Genomic DNA, 13,237 nt, shown 5'->3' with positions numbered 1-13,237 from the left:
AAGAAAAACAATTTTAAAGAAAAGATAAAACTTAATTCACAGGCGTGACTGGTTTTATAAATGGCCTTTGGTGGTCAAAAATGAACACTCATCTTTTTCTCTTCCCCAGAGGTTGGGTCCTGGGACTGAAAGTCCCAATCTTCTACCCTTGCTTTGGTTTTTCCTGTGATAGCCCCATCCCAGAGCTGCCTAGGAGCATCCAGCCATCAGGTGACTCAACAAACAAAAAGATGCTTTTTATTTAGGGATGTTTGAGGATTTTTAGGAATTACATGTCAGAAATCAGGACATATTAACATCTATTTATCATCTATCTACCTACCTACCTATCTACCTACCTACCTAATAGATGGTATCTATTATCTATGTAAAACCTACCTATCTTCTATCTGTCTATGTATGTATGTATATATGTATGTATGTATGTATGTATGTATACCTGCCTACCTACCTATCTTCCATCTATGTATGTATGTATGTATGTATACCTGCCTACCTGCCTACCTACCTATCTTCCATCTGTCTATGTATGTATGTATGAACGTATGTCTGCCTGCCTACCTGCCTACCAACCTATCTTCCATCTGTCTATGTATGTACATATGTATGTATGTATGTATGTATACCTGCCTACCTACCTATCTTCCATCTGTCTATGTATGTACGTATGTATGTATGTACGTATGTCTGCCTGCCTACCTACCTATCATATTTCACACAATCACAATTTATGCTGTCACGATTTGTTCTTTCTCTTTGCTTACTTGTCTGAATTCCATTGTCTGGATGAATATTTGATAATTTACTAATTCTCCTGTGTAACATAACATCTCAGATTAGTTTCCAAAATTTTCTTTTTAATTTTTTATGTTGTTGTTGGTGGTGATTTTTGGTTTTAATTTTTGTTTTTTATTTTTTTTCGGTGGAGGGGTTGGTTTTTCAAGACAGGGTTTCTCTGTGTAACAGCCCTGGCTGTTCTGGAATGCACTCTGTATACCAGGCTGACCTCAAATTCAGAGATCTGCCGGCCTCTGCCTCCTGAGTCCTGGGATTAACGGTGTGTGCCACCACTGCCCGGCTTCTTTTTACTTTTTAAAGATTTATTTCCACTTCTATCTATGTGCATGCATCTGCATGCTAGTATTTCCACGTGCATTCGGGGGCAAGGAGGCCAGAAAAGGGCATTGGATCCCTTGGAGCCAGAGTAATAGGCACTTGTAAGCTATTTGATGTTGGTGGTGGAACTGAATTTGGGTCCTCTGAAAGAGTAGAAAATGCTTTTAGCTTCTAAGTTGTCTCTCCAGCCTCTATTTTTAAATTTTTAATTGGAGACAGGTTCTCAGTAAGTAACCCAGGCTGGCCTCAAATTCACTATATAACTGAGGATGACATCAAACTTCATTTTCTAAATGTTATTTTATTGCATTCTTTTTTATCGTGTGTGTGTGTGTGTGTGTGTGTGTGTGTGTGTGTGTGTGTAGGTCAGCTGACACCCACTTTGCTACTGTATAGATTTGAGATTTGGGGCATTTGAGATTCTGTGTCTGTCTCCCATTTTAGCACTGGAATGCTACGCTGTCTCTCTCTGAGGACCAGGCTGTCCCTAAACTCACAGAGGTCTGCCTGTCTCTGCCTCTGGAGTGCTAAGATTAATTAAAGGTGTGCACCACCACTGCCTGGCTTACCCTGTCTAGCTTTATGCGAATTCTTAGAAACCGAGCTTAGGTTTTCAAGCAAGCGCTTTCCCCATCGCGTATCTCCCCAGCCAACATGAGCGTCTTCTGAGTCTCCTGATTCCAACTCTTGAGCATTGGATTAAAGATGTATGTCTCCACTCCCTGTTGTTTTTGTTGTTTGGTTTTTGTTTTGAGACAGGTGTTTCTTTATATTCCTATCTGGCCTGGTACTCATTATGAAGCTCAGGCTGACCTCCAGCTTCCAGAATCCTCCTTCCTCAGCCTTCCAAGCGCTAGCATTAAGACATGCCCAGAAAAGGGCTGGCAGCTGTTGTGTTTTACATGGATTAGTTAATTTAATCCTCAGTAATACTAAATGCCAGATGCATTACTATTCCCATCTTATAGATGAGGAAACTAAACATCCAACTGAGGTTGGCATACGTGCTTAATGACGGTGCATGTGAAACTCTTAGGGCAAGATTTAGTGATTACAATGTAAGATGTAAACATTAGGAAATTTTGCCCAAGTGGTCTTTGGAAGCATTTACACTTACTACCCTTGATTATTAGTAGGAAACAAAGTTGCCAAATACTATATAGGATGCCCGATTAAATTTGAATATTTGAAATGAAGGAGCATGAGAGAGGGCAGTGAAGAAGTGAATAAAATGTATCAGAACACATATGCTAAAAATGTATCGTAATCTGCCACAATGAAACACTGCATGGCCAGACAGCTGACTCATCTGGGAAAGGCACTTGTCCCCAAGCCCCATGGCTCTCCCTGTGCAGTAGAAAAAGCCAACTCCTGCAAAGCTGTTTTCTGACCTCGACACACAGCGTGACTTGGCACACACAATGAATAAATAAACGGAATTATAATTTTAAAATTAAAAATATTTTAAATGTTTTAAAGTTTTGAATATTAACCAGAGTGGTGGCATGTCTTTAATCTCAGTACTTGGGAGGCAGAAGCAGGCAAATCTCTATGAGTTCAAGACCAACTTGGTCTACATAGTGAATTCTAGGCCAGCCAGGACTACATAGTGAAACCCTGCCTCAAATTTTTTTTGGGGGGGATCTTAGATAATAAAGAAAATAGCATAAGTTAGTCATATGCAATTTTGACCGTAAAAATATAATACTAAAAAATTATCCATTTTTGTTTGTTTGCGTATTTGTTATTCTTGTTTAGGAGGGAGCTTCTGAGTTTGAACCCATAGACTTGCTCAAACTAGATATGGTTATCTTTGCTGTTCAATTAAGATTCAAATTAAACTAGGCATTCTGTATATTTAATTATTTTATTACATTTATTTATTATGTGTGTGCGCTAAGTATTTTTACACTAGAAATTCTGGTTTTAGATCTAGTTTTATTTTATGTGTATGACTGTACACCATGTGGAAGCCAGAAGAAGAGGTTGGATATCTTGGAACTGGAGTTACAGATGGTTGTGAACTGCTTTGTGGGTGCTGGGAATCAAACCCTGGGCCTCTGCAAGAGCAGCGAGTACCCTAACCACTGAGTACACCTATAACCACACACTCCAAATTCTTATAGTAACCGAGAAACAAAATTCCGAACTAAATTTTTGAAGATTAAAGATTTACTTGAATCCCTCACTGAATGGGGTTTTATTTTGTTTTGTTTTTGAAACGGGGTTTCACTGTGCAGCCCTGGCTGGCCTGGAACTCACTAAGTGGACTAGGCTTCCAACTCTGCATCCCAGCTGCTGAGATTAAAGGCAGATGCCATCATGTTCTGCAGGCATTTTTTAAAAAAGTTTTGTTTTTATTTTTTGTGTATTTGTGTTGTTTATATGACAAATGTGGGCAGGGGTCCACGGAGACCAGAAGAGTCCTTTGGATTGGAGTTACAGGTGTCTGTGGGCTGCCTGACGTGAGTGTTTGGAACTGAGTTTGTGTCCTCTGGAAGAGAGTGGAAAGAACTTCTTATAACTGAACCATCTTCCTAACCATTCCCCCACCCCCCAGATATTTTTAATTAATTTTTAAAGATCTTCTATTTGTTATTTATGTGTGTGTGTGTGGTGTGAGTGTGGAGGACAGGAGACAGTGATGTTCAGGGGTCAGTTCTCTCCTTTCACTATGGGTTCTGGTTGTTGGACTCAGATCCCTGGCCTTTCGAGCTGTTATCTGCTGATCCATTTTACCAGTTTCATTATAGGTTTTGTTTGTTGAAGTACAATCCTAATTAGTCTTAATCAATAAAAACCTGGAGTCAGATATCAACAATGAAAATTGAAAGATTAGAGAAGCAGAGCAGCTGGCAGTCACTAGAGATTTCTTAACCTCTACGAAATCTCAGACTGAATGACTTGCGAGATCCTGTCTCCACCTGCCTTACAGTCTGGTCTCCATCTCCCAATGTGCTGGGATTGAAGGCCTGTGCCACCGCTGCCTGGCCTCTATGGTTAGCTAGTGGGTAGTTCTGCCCTCTGATCTCCAGGTAAGCTTTATTTGTCAGAACACAAACAAAATACCATGCAACAGCTTGTTTGGAGACGGGGGTTTCCCTGGCTGTCCTGGAACTAGCTCTGTAGACCAGGCTGGCCTCAAACTCACAGAGATCCACCTGCCTCTGCCTCCCAGTGCTGGGATTAAAGGTGTGTGCCACCACCACTGGGCTTGGAGTAACCTTTATAATAACTGTGAATAAAGCGTTTTGGAGGCTTTTCAAAGTGTTGCTTAAAAACCTAATGAGATGACAGTGTGGTTCCTGGGCCCATCTGGCAGGGCTGCAGTTGGTGAGGTAAGCATCTAGATCACAGGGATGCAGGTTAGCAAAGGTTTATTGTAAACAAAGTGAACAGTCTTGTTTGTGGGTTTCCCAGAAGTGTCTGGGAGAGGAACATGGTCCTTTCCAAGGTCATGTACTTTCAGGCCTGGAGCATGGTTCATCGCTATTTTAACATAAAATACCTCTAAATGAAGAAAATATCTTTGTATTTGCTACCTTCTCAGTAAACATTGCTAATTATGCTCAAATTCTCAGCTGCTGAGAGACTTTAACTGCATTCTGTGGAAGGTCTTAGTGTTCTTCCCATATCCTTATGATTTTTCTTGTCTTTTATCCTGACTCAGGAGCAAATATAAAGCATGTGTAACTCATTCTGCAGGTGAGGAAACAGTCTCAAAGAACGGAAATGATACAGCTATAGCCTTAGGGATTCCCCTTCACATACTGCAGGGTCACAGGCAGCCAAGGTTCACCTGGAGCTCAGTATGTAGCTGAGGATGACCTTAAACTCTTGGTTCTGCTATCTCCACCTCTCTGGTGCGGATTACAGGTCTAGGACACCATGCCCAGGAAAAGGCTGATTTTCAGTGTTTTAGTGTGTGTGTGTGTGTGTGCACGTGTGTGTATTGTGTAGGTGCTTGTGAATATATCAAGATGTACTGTGTGTGGAAGTCAGGACAACTTGTAGGAGTCTATTTTCTCTTTCCTCCATGTGGGTAGGTCCTATGGATTGAATTTAGGTGATTAGAAATTTGTGGGCAGAAGTTTCTGTCCTGCAAGTCACTCCCAAGTAACCACACAGAGGCTTAATGTTAATTATAAACGCTTGGCCAATAGCTCGGGCTTGTTATTAGCTAACTCTTACATTTTCAATGAACCCAAATTTTTATGCTTTGGCATAACTTGATACCTTTTCTCAGTATGGCATGTTCATCTTGCATCTCTCTGCATCTGCTCACTACTCCTCTGATTCTGTTCTTCTTCCCATCATTCTCGGTTTGGCTCTCCTGCCTAACTTTATCCTGTTCAGCTATTGGCCAGTCAGCTTCTTTATTAAACCAATCATAGTAACATATAGTCATGCAGTGTAAAGGAATATTCCATATTTCCCCCTTTTTGTTTAATTAAAAAGAACTTTTTAATTTTAACATAGTAAGATTATACACCACAAAAATAGTTATCAAGTAGGAATTACAGTATCTTGTATTTGGCAAAATTAGAGAAAATATTCTATCATCTATTTTACCTTTGTAACTCTAAAGTTTTATACCTAATTTTATTTTCATAGGCAAGGTCTAATGTACCTAAGGGTGGCCTCAAACTCCCTTTGTAGTAGTCACAGATGGCCTTAAAGCCATCCTTCCCAATGCTGGGATTACACGCACCTAGCGCCATACATGGTTTCCATGGTACAAAGAGTAAAGCCAAGGGCCACATGAAAACAAGGCAAGCAGTCTACTAACTGAGCTTCAACCTCAGCTCCCCAACCTTAGTTCTCAAGCAGCTTCTGGGTACAGATCTCAGCTCTCTGAAACCCTGTAGAGCGTCTCTCTCCATCAACACAGTTTTTCAACCCTTCCCCGCCTGTGGCAATTAAAAGTGGAGCAAATCCAGGCAAGAAGGGACAGCAGCATGACTGAGTGTTCTGCAAGGACAGTCAGTAAGGGACAGGTGGCATGTGGGCCAGTGGGGTGTCTTTCTCAACTCCTTCCAGTTCCCAGATGGGCTTCCTTCTTCCCCTTCTTCTCGTCTCTCCCCTCTTTCTGCTCCTTTTACTCTTCCTCCTCCCCCTCCTCCCCCTCCTCCCCCTCCTCCCCCTCTTCCCCCTCTTCCCCTTCCTCCTCCTCCTCTCCCTCTTCCCCCTCTTCCCCCTCCTCCCTCTTCTGTTCTTGGAGACAGGTTCTTGTGCTCCTCATGCTGTCCTCAGACCCACAGGTAGCCAAGGGTGACCTTAAGCTCTTGATCCTCCTGGCTCCGTCTTCAAAGCGCAGGTATTACAGGCATGTAGCCCCGTGCACACACGGGCACCGCCTCCCCTTGCCTATCATCAGCTCGTTTAGACTTTGAGGCTTTGCTGTAGCGAGGTCTTTCTTTCCTGGCTGACCTGGTGTCCTAGACAGAAGGAAAGTGAAAGTGGTTTGAGGTTTTATTAACCACTGTTTCTGCATTTTATTTTTTCAGTTGGGCCAAGCCTGGGGTAGTTGTGAGTCAAGGAAACTGAGAACCAGAACCACACAGAGTGAAAGAATGAGGAAATGGCCTGGCTGTGATTTGCTGCCATGACCAATACAGCTTCTTGGAGAGCTATCAGGTACCTACCTTAGGTCTGCCTGAATCTTCATGATATTCTGGGAGATGGGCTTGTAACCATCCTGGCAGGAGTGAAAACATCAAAAGAGGTATTTGTACCCGTCCCTTCAGCTATCAAACTACTGGGACAAGGGACCCCAAGAAATCAGAATCTTCCAGGAAGCCTCATTCTGGTGAAGGGAAAAGCCGTGGAGCCAGGCAGAGGAGAATTTGTCTCTCAAAAAGATGCCGCAGCATTCTGACAATTTACTGTTCAAGAGAGACTGGAGTCCAAACAATGACCTCACCTTAACTATTTTATATTTCTTAGCTATGCATAGCCTTGCCCTCTATTTAAACCTAAACCCCATGTCATGACCCCAAAGTTGGACTTGAGGGGTTCACTGGACCTCTTTGTTGTTCTTGTCAATGTATTCATAGTGCATCAAATCTCCTTTTCCTGTTTGTCAATATTACTTTGTTTCTTTAGTTCGCTTTTTAGGGGTAGATGGGCCAGCCTAGCTTGTGAGGGCTGCCAGGCCCTGGCTCTGACCCTTATGTCTCTGTTACAGGATCTACTATTTTCAAATGGTGATTTGGTTGTGGAGGCTCAGATGACCGTGTCTGAGACTTTGAGAGCAAAGTAGCGTTGACTGCTCACTTGAGTGTCTCCATTGGCTCAGTTACTTTTTGTTTTCTTCCTTCTACTGGGTATTCTAAAGTCTCACTCTAAATTCCCAACTTTCACTTAGCCGATTAAGATGATAACTGTTAAATAATCTTACTTTAAATTCACAGACCCTTGACCTTCGTATAACATTGGAATGTTTACTGCCATTCCATATTCTTTGATTCCGGGCATCAGATAACACAAAACATGTAAGTTGCTATGATGCTTAGCTTGTACGTTTGTTCTAGGAGTTGCCCATTGCCGCCACCGCCTTCTCCCTCTTCTTATAAAAGTCCTTCATTGGGCTGGGAAGATAGCTTAGTGGGTAGAGTATGAGGATAGGATTCCAGCACCCATGTAAAAAGTTGGCCTTGGTGGCACATACCTGCAATCCCAGCGGTGGGGAGAGAGAGAAGAAGATCCTAGGGTTTCCTGCCAGGCAGACTAACTGAATCAGTGAGCTCTTGGTTTAGTAAGTGACCGTGTCTCGGAAAATAGTGATAGAGGAAGACACTTGGCATCAACCTCCGCCCACTGTGCCCCTCCCCTACAGACACACACACCACTATCACACACACACACACACACACAACACACACATACCACAAACTTTGTGCCCCCAAGTTTCCTGAGATAGGGCTCTGAGGCAATATGCCATATCTTCTCAGGATGCCAGTCTCTGAATAAAATTGGTTTCTTTTCACCCAGTGTCCTCTCTCTGGAGGAGGGCTGGCATTCAGTGGCAAGCAACTGGACAGGGGTTCAGTAATTGCTATTGTTGGTAGAGGGACTGGATTTTTATATTTCTCGGAAGTCTGCATTGCTAATTCTAGCCAGTTTCTGCTCTGCAGATTGCAACTAGTTCACCCTGTTTACACTGGCAAGAAGCTTAAGGCAGCACAAATTCAACGGTCACCAAATGTGACTTCTGGGGGTCAGCATCACCTGGAAATGTGCTTGTTAGAAATGCCCATTCTTGGCCCCATCCTAGAACTTTCTAATAACTTCTAGGGGTTGGGTACCATTCAGGGACACAACACACACCTAGCATGTCCAAGTCCCCCAGTACAATACTTTTTTAAAAAGACATTCTTGGGAGAGGTTTGGAGTATAGCTTTTGACTTTCAACACCACTGTTTTACCTACTCTTATAGAATTTTTAAATTGTGGGGATAGCCAAATAATCTACAAATCTGACTACCAACCGTCCTTGCTTGATACCTGGATCCCACAGTGGGAGGAGAGAACCATTTCCTGAAAGTTGTCCTCTGACCTCTGCACTAATAATAATAAATAAAACAGAGATTAAAACAAACATGCAGACAAGTTGAGGGTGGTAATATATGCTTGTAATCCCAGTGCTGGGAAGGTTGAGGGTGAAAGATCCTGAGTTTGAGGCCAGCTTGAGCTACATAGTGAAAATGTGTGCCCAAAACAAAGAAAAATTGTAGATAAAGACTACCTGGAAGTAGATGATTTGGCTCCTTTCCTTTTTTTTTTTTGTCTTTTTTTTTGTTGTTGTTGTTGTTTTGGGTTTTGTTTTGTTTTGTTTTTTCCGAGTCAGCGTTTCTCTGTAGCTTTGGAGCCTGTCCTGGAACTAGCTCTTGTAGACCAGGCTGACCACGAACTCACAGAAATCCGCCTACCTCTGCCTCCCGGCTGCTGGGATTAAAGGCGTGCGCCACCACTGCCCAGCTGCCTTGGCTCCTTTCTTAGAGATCTTGAGCCAGTTAGCAATTTCTTCCATACTCGGGTTTCTTCTCTGTATAAAGTAATTAAGCACTTAATCTTTTAGTGTGCCTGGTGACAAGAATCATCTGGGATGCCAGTTTAAAAAAAAAAACCCAGATTCCCCTAGAGCACACCACCATCTCAATACTGGGAACAGAATCTTGGGCCTCACCAATGCTAGGCAAACGTTCTACCAGTGAGCTACACCCCTACCCTCACAGCAGAATTCCGACCAGGGCAAACATTAGTTGGATGTACAGAAGCACTTTAAAATACTTAAAAAGAAAAAAAACCTCAAAACCAAACACCCAAAAACCCAGGGTTTCAACATGTAACTCCAGACGGCCTAGAACTCTTTATTTAGTCCTGACTAACTGTGAGCTATCAGAGATCCAGCTGCCTTTGCCTTCTCCTTGAACCTGAAGCTGTGTGATCTAAGCTGGTTGACTAGGGAGCTCCTGTCTCTGGCCCCAGTGCTGGGGGTGGGGGTGGGTTTAGATCAGCTTTTACATGGACTCTGGGGATCCAAGCTTAAGTGCTTGCAAGGCAAATGCTCTTACTCACTGAGCCATCTTCCTAACCCATAATCTTTATTTTATAATAAACTCTCCTAGCACATAAAGCAGAATATGGTAGTCTCTACAAAAGTGTAAGTGACTTCCTAGACGATTTTCTTACGAGGAAATATGCTAAACAATAGTAGCCAAAATGGATATTCACCAAGCGCCTAAGTAGTGCCTCTGACTGCACAGCCTATTAATTCTCTCAAACACGTCTGAGGGAGGTTGAGAATAGGCAAGATGCGCTTGCCTGGGTTTCTTATCCTACCTGCAGCTTAATTTAAGTATCTGAAAAGGTAACAAACGGCATTTTCCTCCAAGTTCTGCGGTAAGGATTAAGAAGTATGTTTTTCATTTTTTTAGAACTCCTGCCGCGTTGGCACTGTCAAGCTGTCACCCTCCTAAGAACGCCCTGTCAAAAGGTGGAGTAAGGAGAATCTGAGCCCAGTCAGTGTAACCAGAAGGACTGACCCGGCATAGCGATTCCCAAATTGTGCTTCCTGCTGTAAGTAGTATCACTAGAGCGCTTGTTAAACATGCAAATTATAGAACACTCCCCACCTCATCCCAGATCGACGGAGTTAGAAACTGGCGGTGGGGGCTCAGCAATCTGTTTTTAAAAGCTGTTGAAGTGATTCGAAGGCACACTAGAGTTTGGTAATAGTCTTTAGGGGTTCTAGCGAGGGGCGGGGGTTGGTGAGAAGTGTTCAGAAAAGAAGGGAGGAAAGAAAAAGGAAAACGGGAAGAAAAAGAAGGAAGAATATAAATAAAGCCTTGGAGATGTAGAGAACAAGCAAGGCAGGATCGGCTTCACCTGGAGGTGAAAACGAAATAGCGGGCTGGCGCGCAAGGCCTGCTGGAACCTGTAGTCCCGACTGCTCCTGAGGGGACGCGCCTGCGCACTGGATGCGAACTCGCTCTAATCGCTGTAGTCGGGGCTCGGGACCGGCTGCCATCTTAGTGGAGGGACCGAGGAGTCGTCGCCGCCCCGAGTCCCGGTAAACACCCGCGGGCGGACTGGGGGCAGTTCTGTGGTTAGGAGGGAGCTTGGGTGGAAAGGCACGGGGAGTGCGAGGAGTAGCAGGGTGCGGCGCGATAGTCGGGACCCAGAGCCGAGGCTGCTCTTCCCGCAGCCGGTGTCCGCGGGGGGCGCCCGGAGCTCCGGCTGGTGGCCCGAGCCGGGCGGCGGGTGGGTCAGCGGGACGAGGCGAGCTGCTAGTGCCTGGCCTGGACGTCCCGAGACGTTCGAGACGGCCGCTCGAACCCCAACTTGGGAGAGAGCGGAGCCGCGGCGGACGTGGGCAGGGTCCGGCTCCGCGCCCCGCTCCCGCGCCGGGGGGCTCCTCTCCCGCGGCCCGGCCTACGCGGGGCCCGGTGGCAGCGGCCCGCCCGGGCGACGTGGCCCTCTGAGGGGCGGCGGCCGGGCCCACCAGCCACCTGGCAAGCTCTCCCGGGACTTCTCCAAGCTCCCATTCGCGGAGGACCCTCACCCGTGGCTGCCTCCCCTTCTAGTCTTTCACTCCCCTCCTCCTTCCATTGTCCCCACTCATGGTGGTCCCGGCCCAGGCCGGCGCCGCCGACTTTTGCAGACGTGGAGCTGTCACTGTCCTTCCTTCCGAGAGCGGACTTTTCTTTAGCAAAGAAAAAAGTAGAGGCGAGCGTTATTTGAAGGGTCGAAGCCTGATGAGGACAGGACTTTAAAAGTAGAAGACTGGAGTTTTGAGACATGGTTCCGGGCTGCAGCTTCAAAAGAGAAAAAAATGTGTAAGGGTCAGTGCACCTGAAGTAGGCATTGGGCCTAAAGTTAGAGATGTGACCAGGTGAACTTTCAAAGTACCTGAAACTCAGGGTTCCCCAATCTCGTTTTCTTGGTTGTGTCTAGAATCCTAATCTTGTTGAATTTTCTACTTCTCTTTAACAGCTGTAGTAAACTTGTTCTGCAGAGAGGAGTGGGGAGAAAAAAGTGAGCCCCCACTTCAAAGTTAGAGAACACAACCTAGCCATCCATCACTGTGCTCTTAGGTGCAGTGCTTCTGTATCCCTGAGATCTCACGAAAGTAGGAAAAGCCGTGTATGTTTACCCTCAGGCTTGGCAACTGGCTTGGTTCTCTTCTGAAATAAAGTTTTTTTGGGGAGGGGTAAATTGGATGCGATTCAGCCTTGTGTATCACACACAGGTTTACTTACAGCTTCATTTTCCAGGTTTTAGAAAAGATGAGATTCTCTTTTGAACAGTGAATGTACTTTGTGAGTTCCTGAATTCAGACTTTAGAATAGACATCCACAAGGATATAATACAAAACCAAAAGCAAGTATTCTAGAGTAAATAAGTCCTACATTCTTTTAAAAATGGCTTTATATTCATTAAGAGACAGACTGACCCATGATCCCAAAATTTATCTATTGGCATATTTCAAGAGCCTTTGTTTTTGTTTTTGTTTTGAGACATGATCTTACTATATAGCTCTGGAACACACTGTAAACAGAGACTGGCATCAGACTTCATCTTATCTACCTCTCTCTGCCTCCTGAGTGCTGGGATTAAGGTACACACCACCTCAGTGGGCTCAGGAAATTTTTAGTGTGTGTCATGAGGTCAGAAGGTAATCCTCAAGAGTGTTTCCTCCTTCCACCCTGTGGGTTCCAGGGATCAAACTCAGGTCATCGATGAGCTATTCTGCAGGACCAGGAGAGATTGTTTTTTCTTTTTCTTTTTTTTTCTTCTTTTTTTTTTTTTTGTGTGTGTGTTTGTTTTTTAGTGGCAATTTCTCTGTATAGCCATGACTGTTCTGGAACTCACTCTGTGCCTAGACTGGCCTTGAATTTACAGAGATTCCCCCTGCCTTTGCTTCCTGAGTGCTGGGAATAAAGGCGTGTTCAACCACTGCGCAGCTCAGGAGAGATTTTTAAAAGTAGGGTAGGCTACTTAGTCGGTAGATTGCTTGCTTGCCAAATACAAGGCCCAGAATTCTAAGTCTCAGTAGCATTGGGAAGGGAGGCCAGCCTGGACTACTCTAGACCTTTTGGAAAAAAAGGGAGATGTTTTCAGGTTTCATGTTTGAGATTGATTTGTGGTTAGGATTGGCTTCTACCGGTTTATTTGAAAATACGCCTCAGGTAGTTGGGATGATCTTGGGAACTACTGAGGCAAATAATGGTATGGCTGTACCAAGAACAGCTCGAAAAGCTTTGAGACAGGAGAGGAAGTGGAAGTGACCAGTGTGGGAATTATTGAAGGAAGTGGCAAGACCTATCTATGAGGGCTAAGCTTGGTGGTGTACGAACTCAAGGTCAGTCTGGTCAACATAGTGACCAGAAAAAAAAAATTGCTATCTGAAGTTCTGTCTAGAATATCAATTCTCAACCACTTTGACAAACCTCTATCTCCAAAAATATTTACATTATGATTCATAACAGTAGTAAATTACATTTATGAAGTGGCAATGAAATAATTCTATGGTTGGGGGGTTACCACAACATGAGGAACTGTGTTAAAGGGTCGCAGCATTAGGAAGGTTGAGAACGGCTGGCCTAGGGATAAGTAG

General features: G+C 44.3%; 1 protein-coding gene across 3 annotated transcripts in view; it reads left to right on the top strand.

Moving 5' to 3' along the window:
• Positions 1 to 10,546: 10,546 nt before the first annotated feature.
• The window catches only part of Itch (itchy E3 ubiquitin protein ligase), an 84,615-nt gene continuing 81,924 nt past the window's right edge, over positions 10,547 to 13,237 (top strand). For 2 of the 3 annotated variants that reach the window (XM_048431534.3, XM_048431535.3), the window contains exon 1: positions 10,548 to 10,690. The gene's annotated coding sequence lies outside the window, so the exon portion shown is untranslated. Of the gene's footprint in view, positions 10,691 to 13,237 lie in introns of all 3 variants that reach the window. The other variant, XM_048431536.3, reaches the window with a different exon arrangement.

The sequence above is a fragment of the Myodes glareolus genome, chromosome 10 (genome assembly GCF_982192425.1).
Source record: "Myodes glareolus chromosome 10, mMyoGla1.1, whole genome shotgun sequence".
NCBI classification, from domain to species: Eukaryota; Metazoa; Chordata; class Mammalia; order Rodentia; family Cricetidae; genus Myodes; species Myodes glareolus.
The sequence above is the reverse complement of the archived record's forward strand: the minus strand, read 5'-3'. Positions and strand labels throughout refer to the sequence as shown.